The sequence below is a fragment of the Lepisma saccharinum genome, chromosome 15 (genome assembly GCF_977018435.1).
Source record: "Lepisma saccharinum chromosome 15, izLepSacc3.1, whole genome shotgun sequence".
NCBI classification, from domain to species: domain Eukaryota; kingdom Metazoa; phylum Arthropoda; class Insecta; order Zygentoma; family Lepismatidae; genus Lepisma; species Lepisma saccharinum.
This window is the reverse complement of record NC_139243.1, coordinates 50,085,009-50,100,985: the sequence shown is the minus strand read 5'-3', so window position 1 is coordinate 50,100,985 and position 15,977 is coordinate 50,085,009.

The window sequence follows — 15,977 nt, the reverse complement described above, 5'->3', positions numbered from 1 at the left end:
AGCTCTTCAAGCCAAATTTAAGACCCAGGCCACCAATTCTGAGCAATTGAAACAACAATTGGAAGAGCAGATAAATAATGTCCAGACACAGCTCCAAACAATTGTCAAAAGCATAAAATCACAAGAAGATTTTGATCTAGTGATTTCCACTCTAAAAGAACAGATTCAATCACTCCAAATACCTAATCTGGATCCTCTGCACAATGCCATAGCCGAGGTTAAAGAAAAAATTGAGACACTTGAAAATTTTATGAACAATTTGCCATCTTCTGATGCTTTGAGTGCAATAACTCGGAGTGTAGCAAATATTAAGCTGCAACTTGAAACATATGAAGATTTTGGAAAAATTCAAAGTACCATAACCCATCTTGAAGGTACAATAGCAGCAGTGCAAAGTGATTTGGCAAATGTACAAGAAACTCTAGAATCTCGCCTTCCCAGTATTGTAGATACTCTTGTTAGTGTCCAGCACCAAATCACAAAGCTTGAAAACCTCAACACTGAATCTGAACTATCTCATTTTCATCATTTGATTGATGATATTCAATCAAAACTTGAAATTTTACAACAATCCACACCCACTCAGGCAGATATAGCCCTGCTCCAAAATGCTATGCAAAATGTGGCTGATGCTTCTGAATTAAACAATGTAAAATTGGCACTTGAATCTTTGCAAAATACAGTATCAAATCTTCCTACATCACAGGAACTTAAAAATATTAAGAGGGCAGTGAATAGGATATTGAAATCAGAAGATATCAAGAATATCCAAGCAGAGATCAAACATCTCACTCAGACAGTGGCCACTCTACCAACCAATCAACATATTAATGAACTGCATGCCCTGTTTGAGGATATCAGAAGACAGGTCCATGATCTTACTGCTCAAAATTCAAAATTGGCAGTTGTTGAAAATTTGCAACAAATTGTAGCTAATATCAAGCAACAGCTAGGAACCATGGAATCCAATCAAGCAAATGCTCTGTCTGTTTTTGCCACCCAGCTACAAGAAATTGTGCAACAATACAAAAAACTTGTTGTGGACATAAAGATCAAGCCAGGCCATGATGATGTTGTTAGGACTATCAATGAGCACCTTGAATCTGTAACAAGCAGATTGCTTACAGCAGAAAAAGAGATAACAGGCATAATCGAGAATCCAAAACATACAGTAATTCTTGAATTGTACAGCATCCCCAACAAAGAATATGATTCACCATTTACACCAGGTGGCAAAATATATATGCTGTCCCCTGCACAATTTTATTACCAGTTTTTTGTTGGGGGCACATTGAGACCAATCAAGATCAAATATTGGCTTCAACCACAGGCACACCACTACCCCACCTTATCAATAACAAATGCTGACAACAAACCAAAAATCACCAGTGTAGAGTTAGAGGATTTTACAGATCCCAATACATTAGAAACAGCATATGTTGAAGATGATGGATCTCTGGAATTTAAAATACAAATAGGGGACAAATTATATTTAGAAAATCCTGCAGTATCAGCTGCTGAACACCCCATAGTTGCAATATTCTTGTTTTCATATTATGTCTAGAGAAATTATTGTTGATGAACTACACAGAAAGCCAGACATAATTTTAAGAGACTGCCAGTAGTCACAAAAGGCATAGATGATTTATGGCAAGGGGACTTGATTGAAATGGCAAGTGGACAGTTGAAAAACTTAGACAAAATCAACAAGGGCTACAAGTATCTACTCACTGTAATAGATACATTTTCAAAATTTGCCTGGGCTGTGCCACTCAAATCCAAGACTGGAACATGTGTTACAGAAGCCATCAGAACAATCATCAATCAGAGTGGAAGATCACCGCGCTATTTGCAAACAGATAATGGCAATGAATTTTATAATTCAGTGTTTCAACAATTTATTAAAAGCCAGGCAATATAACATTATTCGAGTTACAGTGATCTCAAGGCCTCAATTGTAGAGAGATTCAACAGAACCTTAAAAAATCTTATGTATAAACAATCAATTTACCCTCCAAGGTAATTATAAATGGATTAATATTCTTCCAGAACTTCTACATAAATATAACAACTCGGTCCATTCCACAATCAACATGAAACCCTCTGAAGTAACTTCATCTGATGAGCAAAAATTGATCAGCACTGTTTATTATCCTAAATACCAGCCAACAACAAGAAAGGCCAAATGCAGAGTGGGTGATTAAGTAAGAATCAGCAAATATAAGCACTTATTCAAAAGAGGCTTTACAAGAAACTGGAGCACTGAATTATTTACAGTGGTTCAAATTAAACCTGGGACCCTTAACACATATAACAGTTGGGCTGAAAAGTTCGTAGGCTAACATAGTAAAAAATATTTTTTTGACAAAATTCGATTTTATTATTCAATACAGTTGCCTTCGAGGGCGATACAACGATTATAGCGGTCATACAATTTTTCGATGCCATTTTTATAGTACGATTTCTCTTTAGCCTCAAAATAGGCCTCAGTTTCGGCGATTACCTCTTCATCAGTGCTAAATTTCTTTCCAGCGAGCATTCTTTTAAGGTCTGCAAACAGGAAAAAGTCACTGGGGGCCAGATCTGGAGAATATGGTGGATGGAGAAGCAATTCGTAGTCTAATTCATATAATTTTGCCATCGTTTTCATTGATTTGTGACACGGTGCATTGTCGATTGTGAGCACGCGCGGCACCCATTTTACACACAGCTTTCGCATGTTCAAATATTCATGCACAATATGTCCAACACGTTCCTTTGATATTTTTAAAGTCTCAGCTATCTCGATCAACTTCACTTTACGATCATTTAAAATTATTTTGTGGACTTTTTTGATGTTTTCGTCGGTAACAGCCTCTTTGGGGCGTCCACTGCGTGCATCGTTTTCGATGCTCATTTCGCCTCGTTTAAATTTAGCAAACAACTTTTCAACGGTTGATTTTCCTGGTGCAGAGTCCGAATAATGTTTATCAAGCCAAGCCTTGGCTTCAACAGTATTTGTTTTCGTAAAAAAGCAATGCTTTATTAACACACGAAATTCTTTTTTATCCATTTTTTCACAATAACAAAAGCTGCTTCACTCACAATGCTATATCTCACGAACTAATTATCCGGCAGCTGTGAAATTTATACACGTATCTTTTGAAGGTTAGTACTAAGTAAAAATCACATGGATTTAATTCTAGTAACGCCATCTATGAGTCAGCCTACGAACTTTTCAGCCCAACTGTTATAATAAAAGATCACCGAGGAGAAATTCTCAAAGGCAGATTCTATGAAGAAGAACTCAGCAAAACTAAACAGCCTGACACATATCTCATAGAAAAAATCATCCGCAGAAAAGGCAACAAGTTATTTGTCAAATGGCTAGGACTTCCAGAACACAGCTGGATCGATGCAAACAAAATAATAATATGAGCACCTGGGATGTTATAAAAAGGCTGCCAGAACCTGAACAGCAGATTAAGAGAAATGGCAAGTTGCTGCCTGAAAATATTAGACGTCTTATTGTTGGGCCATCGGCTTGTGGTAAAACTACACTAATGGTTGATAATTTTTTATTGGCACCCAACTGGTTAGACTGGAAAAACAGGCACTTGTATGTCTTCTCTAAGAGCTTGGAACAATTAAAATATCAGCAGCTGATGAAACTATATGATGGATTGGATATTGCCACTTTTGAACCAGATGTTAAGCCACTCCATGAATGTCTCGATAATTCTGTTGTTGTGTTTGATGACATTATATTGGATAATCAAAACAAGGTTAGAAATTTTTTTACACAGGGGCGGCACAAAAACATTGATTGTTTCTACCTGGCACAGACTTTTTCTAAAATTCCGAAGCAGCTGATCCGAGACAACAGCAATTTTATATGTGTGTTTCATCAAGATCATACCAACCTCAAACACATACATGATGAATATGTAGGTGGGGACTTGAGTTACAATGATTTTTCCAAGTTTTGCAGTAGGTGCTGGAACCAGGACAGTTATGGGTTTGTGACAATTGATATGACAAGAAAACCCAGTAGTGGCAAATACAGAAATAAAATCAACAATTTTCTAGACATTGAAACATATATAAATAACCATGAAAAGGCCAATCATTGATGATCTTAAATTAAAAGATTATCTTGTAAAAAGATTTAAGGGATGGAAATCACAGAACCGAGGAATTTATGAACAACACAAACAAAAAGAACAGCCTATTATTGATGCTATTAGTGAATTAGGTAAAAATATCAAAACTGTTACAGAGCAAAATCAAAATTTGATCACAGAGCTTGTACCTGTAGCTGCAAGGAACATATTAGATTATCCAATCACCCCACTTTCCAGTATTCATACACCTAGTCCTGTTGCTCCTCGAAGAATTGAAGCTACTCAGGATCCTATTGAATTGGGTCTTCTTGCTCAAAAATATTTAAGCACACCTAAAGACAACAAAGATGAGGTCTTTGGCTTATATGCTGACACAGAGCGTGATGGTAGCATCATACATAGAATTGGCAATTTCAGAGTAACATTTATGGGAGATGATATAATTGTTTATTCAGAATCTCATCTTGGACAAAGAGGTGGTTTTGTTAAATATCCCGGCACACCTGGGTTGTGGGAACTGATGACTAGGAAAAGGCCTGGCAGCTATACAGATCAAGATTATGAATATTACAAAGAAATATTAATAAAATCAGATGCTCTATACCAGAACAATGATCCCACACAAAAAAGAGTCAAGTCTAGCAGTGGGGCAAAATACAATAATTTAATCAAGCCCATATGGTCACAGATCAAGACTGGCAGTGGAATCAAACAATACAACACCCTGCCTAAAGAATTTGTGTGGGTTGATGATGTCAGGAAACTTGTAGATAGGTTATTGGTGATAGCTGGGGAGGAAAATGCTGGGAACCACAATTTTTACAATGAAAAGGTTGGAATTATGGACATGATAAGCACCAAATTATCTAATTTTATAGTGAATGACACTAAGGGGATTGGATATCTCATAAAAATTATTAATACTCTACCACCTAAATTTTGGAATATTTCTGAGGGTCGGGGCCTGGTTAATGACATTATAAACAAGCTGCCATTTGAACTACATATTCCAGGCTATCAGTATTGTGGTCCAGGCACAAAACTGGACCATAGATTAAACAGAGGTGATCCTGGTGTTAATCCTCTAGATGCTGCTTGTAGAGACCATGACATAGCATACAACACACATTCTGATCTTGACAAGAGACATGTTGCAGACAAGAAATTAGAAGAGGCTGCATTGGGTAGATTTGTAAGCAAAGATGCTTCTTTAAGTGAAAAAATAGCAGCATTGGGAACCACCATAGCTATGAGCACCAAACAAAAACTGGGGTGGGGGTTGTGAATATGTATATAATAAACCTACAATGAAGGCCATGGGTGTTATGTATCAAATACCTTATGCAGGTCTCAAATCTCTTGGGCCTATTGATAGCCTTTTGACCAAAAAGCAGCGCAAGAAAAAAAATTCTTGTATTGCAAAGGGACATGGTATGAAATTGTTGCTTAGTACCCCCCAATTAAAAAAATTACAGCAATCAAGAAAAAAATCACATGTGGGGGGTTTCATATTTACTATCCCTGCCATCTTAGCAGCACTTGGGGCTGTTGGGAGCTTGGCTGGGGGATCAGCTGCCATAGCAAAAACAGTAATAGATGCCAAGAAAAATAAGGCAGAATTAGATGAGCAGAGGCGCCATAACCTGGCCATGGAGAAACAGGGCAAAGGTGTTAAGGGAGCCATGAATAAGTTTAAAAAAAACAAGAGCTGCTTACAAACCAAGATATTGAAGCTTTAATCAAGCCACTGGGCATCAAAAATTTTAGAGGTGTGTACATGTCTGATTCTTTACCAGAACAACCACTCAACAAAGAGTGTGGCATTGTTAATTTGGATAAGTACAAAAATCAGGGCACTCGCTGGATCTGTTATCTTAAATATTTAAAAAATGAGGCATTTGTGTTTGATTCATTTGGAGGTGTTCCACCTGAAAATTTAATAAAATATCTAAATTCAGCTAATCTTTATTACAATAATGCCCGTGTTCAAAATTTCAAAGATGTTAATTGCGGACATTTGTGTTTATCTGTTCTTAGATATATGTCTCAAATAAATAAACCTTCAATTGAAAATTTTCAAAAGGCCCTGTGGTATTTAAAACATCATGGGGGTATTCCATCTCACCAGCCAAAATTCAATATTGAAACTCAAATTACATGATGACATAGTGTATCCCAAAACAATAGCTCTCAGAGCATTTTATGGCATGTACTTGATCCCTAATATTACACACCACAACAATACAATTGCAGTAGGGGATCAAAAAATTGTCATCACTCCAGGGCAATATAATCTGTCCACTCTAAATGCTCATTTACCCAGAGGTATAGTATTAACTCAAAATTCTGTCACTCACAGAGTAGAGATTGTATCTGCTACAGAAACAGTGGATCTGGGTACTATAGGAGAGCTGTTAGGCTTTGAGAACAACACAAAACTTGAACCAGCCATCAAACACACTGCTATTAATATACCTAAATTCTTAGCCATAGAGACTCTGAATATTCACTGTAATGTGGCTGAGGGTATGATCACCAAATCAAATGGCATAGGCACTCACAAACAAACTGGCATCATTGCAACATTCAAACCTAATTCTGAATTTATGGAGCCAATCATCTACACTCCATCCCCAACATTATATTTTCCTGTGTGCCATAATAGAATAGATAACATTGAATTGATGGTCACTAATGAAAAAGAAGAATTAGTTGATTTTGCTGGAGCCACAACAACTGCAATCATAGAGATTAATATTTAAATAAAAATACATACAAAAAAAATGGAAAATATTGAGAGTTATGAGCGACAATCATTCCCCCCAAACAGGAGGACATTTGCAAATTTAAATCAACCCAACACAGAAATTGAGGTTGATCTTGATGTAGGGGATGGCTTTATACACCCCTACAGAGCAGATCTATACATCAAATTTGATGTTGTAAAGCTCGATGGAACAGATTATCCGGCAAATTCAAATATAAGATTGGTGGACAATTTTGTGCCGCATCTGTTCTCTGAAATTGAGATCAGAAAGCATGGTGTTGTTATAAACAGAGTGGATTATCCCGGCATTACCTCCACAGCTTTGGCCACTCTAAAATTATCCAAAACCGAGGCATCATACTACAAAATAGATGGATTTGAGGCTGGTGATAAAATATTAACCAAGAGCCGCACAGTGCTGTTCCCTATGCGCCTGTTGCCAGGATTCTTCTCAGATTACAAAGATATTATGTGGAAGGGTGGTTTAAGAATCACATTTAGAAGAGCTGCCAATGATAATAATGCTTTGATGAGGTACAGCACATTAAACTCTACAGGGGAAGCTCTGCCCAATACCCTACCTGATGAAGGCAAATGCATTATTCAGACTATGGAGCTAAGAATCCCAGTTGTTGAATATGAAGCCAGTTATGCTCTTAAATACAAAGCAGATATAATAAAAAATCCACAAGTACCTTTACAATTTTATACATATCAATGTGTACAGAAGCCTGCAACTGGTACTTATTATGAGTTTGATGCTACAAATTCATTCTCCAGTATACAATACGACATGCCAGATTTTGTGGTTGTTTTGTTTCAGACTGGAAGACACAATAATCAGGAAAAAAATTCAAGTAGATTTTATAACTGCAACATCAAAAACATATATCTTAAAAATGGCAGAAATGAGGTATTTCCTAGAGAAAATTATAATTTAGACATTTCCAAGGATGATTTCCTTACTTTATATGAAGCATTTACAGCATACAAAAGGGTCACTACTGGCAATACTGATATGTATTACACACCAGATGAATTCAAAGCACAGAGACCCATGTTTGTAATCAACACTTCAAAAAGAAAACAAGTTGTGGTGAATGACAGGACAAACATTAAAATTATCTGTGAATTCCATGAGGCATTACCTGATGACACTATATGTAGTGTTATTCTCATAGGTGAAAAATCATATGTTTATGATGTAAGAAATGAGAGAGTCACAGAACAATTCTAGAAAAATTATATTATCTTAATACTAGATATACAAGTTGAGCCTGGTGCCCAATTGAACTTAAACCGGAAGTAAATATGTGTGTGTGTGTGTGTGTGTGTGGGTGTGGGTGTGTGTGTGTGTGTGTGTGTGTGTGTGTGTGTGTGTGTGTGTGTGTGTGTGTTAATACCTTTGCGTAGTTTTAGGTGTGGGCAAAAAAAATATCAAAAAGGGGCATATTTTTGACAGGTTTATGGACAACAATCTCACAGAAGTGCCTTTTATAAGTGTAGGCAAATCAATCTGAGGGGGGTCATACTTTCTCAGGAAATTCCCGAGGGCATTTTTACAAAAATCTTGGATTAGACGGGGTTCCACACTTGAGCAAAAAGCTCATATGGGCATGTTGAGCAAGTTTTAAGTGTAGGCAAATCTGCATGAGGGGGGCTCATACTTTCTAGCACTGGTTATATCACAAATACAACTACTTCCTTAGTTATTAAATTGGTCCAGTTTCAAAGCCGTTGCTAACTGCAGTACTGCAGTAGATAGCTTTGAGTGCAGATGCATTTAGTGCCTGCCGTGATTTTCAGTTACCCTACTATGACGTAACTGGAAGGGAAGAGCAGCTAGTTGCAACGATACTTCACACTGAATATATATTGTACGCGAAGGATGAGCAGACTAACACAATTTTAGAATTAAATTGCAAGTCCTCAGCGCTCAACTGGGTTTCATAATGTTATTATACTTACATTGCAAGAATTAAGCAACACAACACAACTTCCAAAATATTATTTCACTTTATAACATTTGATATAAACTCATTTTTCGATTTTTAACACAAGACATTTTTAATTCAATCTTCTTACATATATATATAACAAAAACGAATCGGAATCAACAACTTAAAATAAATATCGACAATGATACAGCGTTCTTAATCTCAATAGTTCCCTGTTAATTTCATAAACTTGTACGCAATCGAAATAAAGTAAATATTGGTTATTTGTGAATGTAGAAGACAGTCACATAGTCCCCCCACTCTGTATAGAAAACTACTCGAGGGATCAAACATTTTATGATCACCCTGTATGTTATCTAAAATGTGCAGATCACAAGGAGTTTTCTCAAGACATAAAAATCATGGGTCAAATTATGAGGCATATATAATTCACACATACGTGAAACAATACTTTAGTAGTAGCCTTGCGGAACCCAATCTCCTTGTTGGCTAAACTACTTAATATAAATAAAATACAATATGTACAGTCATAACACGACTCTTCAGTACATTAATTATTGAATTATTACACATCCACTAAACACCTTGCCTCCAATTATTATTTGATCCCAATATATAACTTCATTAATATTGATTTGCTTGAACATGCCTGGTATCTGCATAACATTTAGATATACATACGACAAGCTTACTAATAAATACTATTACTCCTGAAAGTAACACATTTCATAACTATCATGACTGACTTCACACAGCATTTTACAGATCACAGTGAAATTAATTCACCTTTCATTTCTACAATAACATTATTAACTTCAATTAATTATATTTCAAACGCTGTCAATAACTATAATTTCTTTCCCTCATAACAGTTAAAACATTTCAAACTTTAGACATTCTGTAATGTATCACCTATTGTGTACAAGGGCAAAATTTTCTTAACACTTAACTGGAAAGATTCATAATTTGCATAATGCCATATACAAAACATTACATAGTAACTTATAAATTTAATGATTCACAGCAGTTTTTAATTATGCTTCCATTCCTGACAACATACTTTGATTTAATTGTCTCTCCCTCGGATCAAATGACACTGCATTTTCATTCAGTCCATTACTTAAAGTGACATTACTGTTAGGGGAAACGAATGGTTGTTCACAGGGCTGACGACAATTAGAACATAAATTTACATTACTGCTTAAACCTTGACTATTATTCGGGGAATAAGGAAAACTAGCCACATTAGGATCTGAATTGGACCTTGTTTGTAGATAACCTTGCCTTGTATTAGAACATCTATCATTCTGTAGTGTTCCAGTGTCTCGTCAAAATTGGGTATTGTTATAACTTCTGTTATTTGCATTTAAGTTTCTTCTAAACAACTGTTGATTGCCATAATTATTTTGATTCCTTCTTCTGAATGTAAAGTCCTGACGCCGATCAGAATTGTCATTTACATTTTGCCCTCTATTATACGAGCTACCACCGGCTGTAGAACCAGAATTAGGATCTCTATTGTTTCGAGAAAACTGTCCATTATTCCTTTGATTAGGATTTTGCTCGCTGTTCCTTGGTTGCGTGTTAACTGTCTGAACTTTGTACTTTTGCTTATCTCTGAAATCTGACGCATTTGAATCCTTAGTAAACCTGGATGTTCTCACTTCAAAATCACTAGGCAAATCACACTTCTTACCAGATCTGGTCTTTATCAAATCCAGTCTCTTCAATAAATTAATAACGTCGTCAACCTTCGTTAGGCCAGCACCTAATATCGTCTGTGCCGTAATCGATGGAAACTGATTAATCAAAATATCTATGACTTCTGCATCTTTAGGACGCTCTACCAAATTGTAATATGTTGAATAAGTACGAGTGGCAAACGCCTCCATGCTCATACCGCTATTTTGATCATACTTTCTGTTCCTCAATTCGGACAACTGAGCCTGCGTCAATGAGTATGAAGTGTACTGGTTGAGAAACTCATGTACAAAATGTTTATATGTCATAAAGGAATCCACGTGCGTATTGTACCATCCCTCGGCTGGTCCTTGAAAACAATTCCGAATACATTCCAATCTCTGAACGTTTGGAATCTGAAGCAAATCCAAATGTGAAGTTAAGGTTTTAATAAACTTCCTTGGGCTAGATTTCTCTGGATTTCCAGAAAATTTAGGCAACATATTCAAGTCATTCAATTGTAGATACTTTCGTGGTTGTTCCTTAGAAGTAGATTGTTTATTTTGTATCAGAATCAATGATAGTAGCGTGCTTATGATGCTTCGTGTTGTAATTAGGTTTAAATCGTTTGCCAGAAGTTCCTTGCGAATTATATCTAGTTTTGTTTACTTCAGACATATCAGAGTCTATATTGCTAGATTGTGAAGCATTATTTGCTGGATCAACATAACTAACATGTGAAGTTTTATGAGGCTTCTTTAATCGAGAATTTCGCACATTAACTGGTGAAGTAGGAGCTGACAAATTAGATTTAGGATTTCCTGTAGATTTGCGTTTTCCTGACATATGCAATGGAAAAGATTCATCTTCTGAAGCACTGGAAGATGACAAGGATAAAGATACAGGATGCTCTGGATTACGTGAATTTTCAGTAAAGTTGCCATTGTTCCCTGCAGCTTTATGGATTGTTGAAGTATTAGTCATCAGCAGTTTAGCTGTTACATCACTTAATCGTGCTTCACAGATCTCAACACGTTGAATTAAACCTTCATTATTATTTTCCCTAATCTGGCTGATAACATTCCACTGCTCGTTTACCTGCAAACCCAATCCAGCAACACTATCTTCTAACTTACGAATGCTGTTGGTATTCGCTTCACCAGATATATTCAACTGTTGGAAATTTTCATCCAACACTTTAACTTGTTCCTTAATTTGATCATTTGCTGTTTTGCAAGCTTCAGCAACCTGCCCAATCTCCATCCGGAGTGAGTTGCCCAACTCCTTAACAGTGTTGTTCATATTTTCCATACACTTCACCGTTCTGTCTTCAAGTTCTGCAAACTGCTCTTTCTGAGATTTCTCATGCTCTGACAACTGCTCTTTCAACTGCTCTCTCTGAGATTTCTCCAGCTCTAACAACTGCTCTCTCAACTGCTCTCTCTGAGATTTCTCAAGCTCTGACAACTGCTCTTTCTGAGATTTCTCAAGCTCTGACAACTGCTCTTTCTGAGATGACAACTGCTCTTTCTGAGATGACAACTGCTCTTTCTGAGATTTTTCAAGCTCAGACAACTTTTGCCTTACGCTGTCATTCGATTCCTTCAATTCCCGAAACATGACCAATAATTGAGCATTAAAATCTGAAGTACCCGTAGGTAATGGCACGATAGGAACATTCTTCGTTGTCATTGCACTAATTTGTATTCACGACAATAGAACGAAAATATGAAGTACACAAAGGAAGGGACACTAATAAGTCTAAAATTTATAATTCTTCAGTGTAACCAAATTCCCGCACACTGGCCACCAATTTCTTGCAACGATACTTCACACTGAATATATATTGTACGCAAAGGATGAGCAGACTAACACAATTTTAGAATTAAATTGCAAGTCCTCAGCGCTCAACTGGGTTTCATAATGTTATTATACTTACATTGCAAGAATTAAGCAACACAACACAACTTCCAAAATATTATTTCACTTTATAACATTTGATATAAACTCATTTTTCGATTTTTAACACAAGACATTTTTAATTCAATCTTCTTACATATATATATAACAAAAACGAATCGGAATCAACAACTTAAAATAAATATCGACAATGATACAGCGTTCTTAATCTCAATAGTTTCCTGTTAATTTCATAAACTTGTACGCAATCGAAATAAAGTAAATATTGGTTATTTGTGAATGTAGAAGACAGTCACATAGTATGTGTGAAATTGAAGAAAACTTTCAAAGAGATGTATGGGATGTTACATGAAGCCCATGGTGAGGAATGTTTCAGTTTAACACAGTGTTATGAACGGTACAGACATTTCAGATCAGGTTGTATCTCCATCAAGAACGACAAATGAGAAGATGTCATGTTAACATGATGTTGATCATGTTCTTTGACTGGTAGGGGATCGAAGTTTGTGCCGGATGGTTCCACAGTGAATGCAGCATTCTTCTTTAATGTCATGATGATTTCAAGAAAACATACAGCACAATAGGTCACAGATGTAGTAGATGCATGTGCTTATTCCTCACTCGTTATCTGGGAGTTTTTGGCAAGGCACCAGACACCAGTTGTTCCTCAACCAGCCTACTCTACTGATTTGGCACCAGCAGACTTCTTCCTCTTCCCAAAGTTGAAATCAACCCTCAAAGGTCAGAAATTCCAGACAAAAGAAGAGATCAAGGGGAATTCGCTATGGGGCCAACAGGCCATTCCAAAACTGGAGTTCCAGCAGGCATTCCAGGATTGGAAGAAATGCTGGGAGCTGTGTGTGCACAGCGAAGGGGAGTACTTTGAAGGAGACAGGTTGAAATAGCTGGTGAATATTACCGTTTTCTCAATTTTGTAAAAGTTTGGTTTCTTTTTTAATAGACCTTGCATAAGAAAAAATGAAAGTAAAGACAAAATAAATTATAAACAACACAGTAAACACTTAGTGACTGAGTGTATTGTTGTAGTCATTTGCGATTTTGCTACCTGTCAGTAGCAAGAATGCTAACAGGTTCCAGGTTTGAGTCTCAGTCTGAGCATTCATGTTTCTTTGCTAGTGTCTATCCATGTGCTTTACCTAATCACCATTCATTCTCATTATCATCATTAGATTTAAGAGTTACAAAACGTAGTAGAAATATTCAGAACAAATGTCTCAACAGAAATATACACTCACAATCGCACATACTAACACATATAGAAACATTTCTAACATATTGAGATATAAGTATACTTGTAATTTGGAATATGACTTTACATTTCTGTGGACTTTTCAATAATTTAATATAGTACATTTAATATATTTCCAATTGTAAAGATTCTACTTATGTGTAATCCATTTATAGCTGACGTTTTCTACAAGGACAAAAATTCATAATTGTGAGAGATGTTATAAGGAAAAACTCAAAATTAAAATCTAATTAATGCAATTCCCATGATGATTGTACTGATAATGAACATATGCTTTTGTCTATTCTCGCTGATAATGGTATGCAAACATTTCCACAACTGAGAGTGTGGTAAATATTGGAACATAATAATATTACATTTTGGTGGATTGTCCAGTGGTATAAATATAAAATTCAGGCTTTATGAAACTCAAACTTCAGTAAATGGCATGAGATGCTACAAACAGATTTAAAATACTGCATTTTCATTTGGCATCTCAAAGGAGTTGTTAGTTATCAACAATAGTTAAATTATTATTATTATCTAACACTTGGTTTCGGGCTGTAAGCATTTATAGCAAATAAGTAACATATGAATTATCAATATGTTATCAACATTGATGATTTTCTGATGTTTTGAAATTTTTGTTTAAAATATTTTTTTGACAAGATAATTAAGCAGACTCTCAGATTTTGACATTAATCATAATTTCGAGGGGACAACTCATGGGACATTTTGACTTTATCAAAATAGTTGTAAATTGTGCACAATTTCTTCCCTTATCTAACCCACATACCTTGAAGCGCACTGTGGAAACAGTAATCTAGATGCCATAAAATGTCTTTCAAAAGCAAAATGTCTTCTCGTTTCACAACTTATTATTTACACACTTCTTATGCTTCTCTCTTCCGTTCACTGAATGCCACATTTTCTTTTCCTTTGGAAAAATACGTATTCTACATCTAAAATATTGGGGTGTCTTTGCTCCTCTCTTGCTCCCGTTGGATCCCAAATATGGTTGACAAATGTACAATAAAACTAGTCACTTACTCATCAGAAGGTAGCACTTAGCATTTAGGCACACTCACACTGTTTGTTTCTGATTGCTATTAACAACCAGTTGCACATAGTGCTGTGACAGGAACAGCTCAGCTGTAGAAAATAGAGTGTATTTTGTTGTTTCTAGAGGCCTGCAACAAAACCATAAACAAAACTTGATATTCTAGCATACTTTCCTAAAGTATATCACAAAGGAATGAGTTGAAACATCACACCGAGAAAAGCAGTTATTTGATCATAACAACTGCAAATTAAGAGAGAACGTTTACAATTCAAGCAATACTTGCACTCATCAGGATAAAAGAAACTACTTATTATGATCATTTACAAAGATTTTACACTAGTTGTGTTTCTATAGTTTTATAGTTTGTGGTTTTCAGCATCAAATAAGAAATTATTGAATTGTACATTCTGATAATGCTGATAACTAATCAATTTAATGAATTATTTTCCCTCAAACTGAATCTTTCTTACACTTACTTAATGAGATAAATGGTTGAAATAAGTTGATGGACACACATCAATCACATACAGATTCCAATTTTCTTATCTGACATTATATTTAATGTGTCTTTAATGGCAAATACAATACACAGGTAAAAATTTTCCTTTTTTATATATACTAAGACAATATATTAACTGTAACTACTTATATTTAAACAATGCATACAACTTGATTGGCTATTATATTTTCTATTATGCTTCTGTATTAATTCAAATTTTACAGGGGTCGACCATTTTTATTTTATTTTTTTATTTTAATTAATTAAAACACAACATGCGCATGCCCAATTACAGTGTTCAATATGGGATGACACCATTACATAAACAAGAACATAACTAAGAAAATTAACAAGAAATATGAATGATGCAATATACATTTTACTTTTAAGAATAATTGTGAGAAATTAACTATTAGATTATAGAAGCAAAGGGAACACAGAGACAAAACAACAATAAATGACGCTAAACTATTGGATATAACCTTACAAGCTGAATGATAACCAAAATTCCATGAACAAAACAAAACAAAACATACAGAAATTCAGCAAAAAGATCTAATGTTACAATTACATTTAAATAGGTCTACGCTACGATTATTCTTAGAAACTGAATTAAATAACTTGCACATTCTCCTCATGGGTTCAGCTTCGGTCATTTTGGTTCTTCCAAGGGGGATTTGAAAGAGATCAGTTCTGGGCCTTAACATACAGTTTGGCACATAAAAATTTAAATTCGAC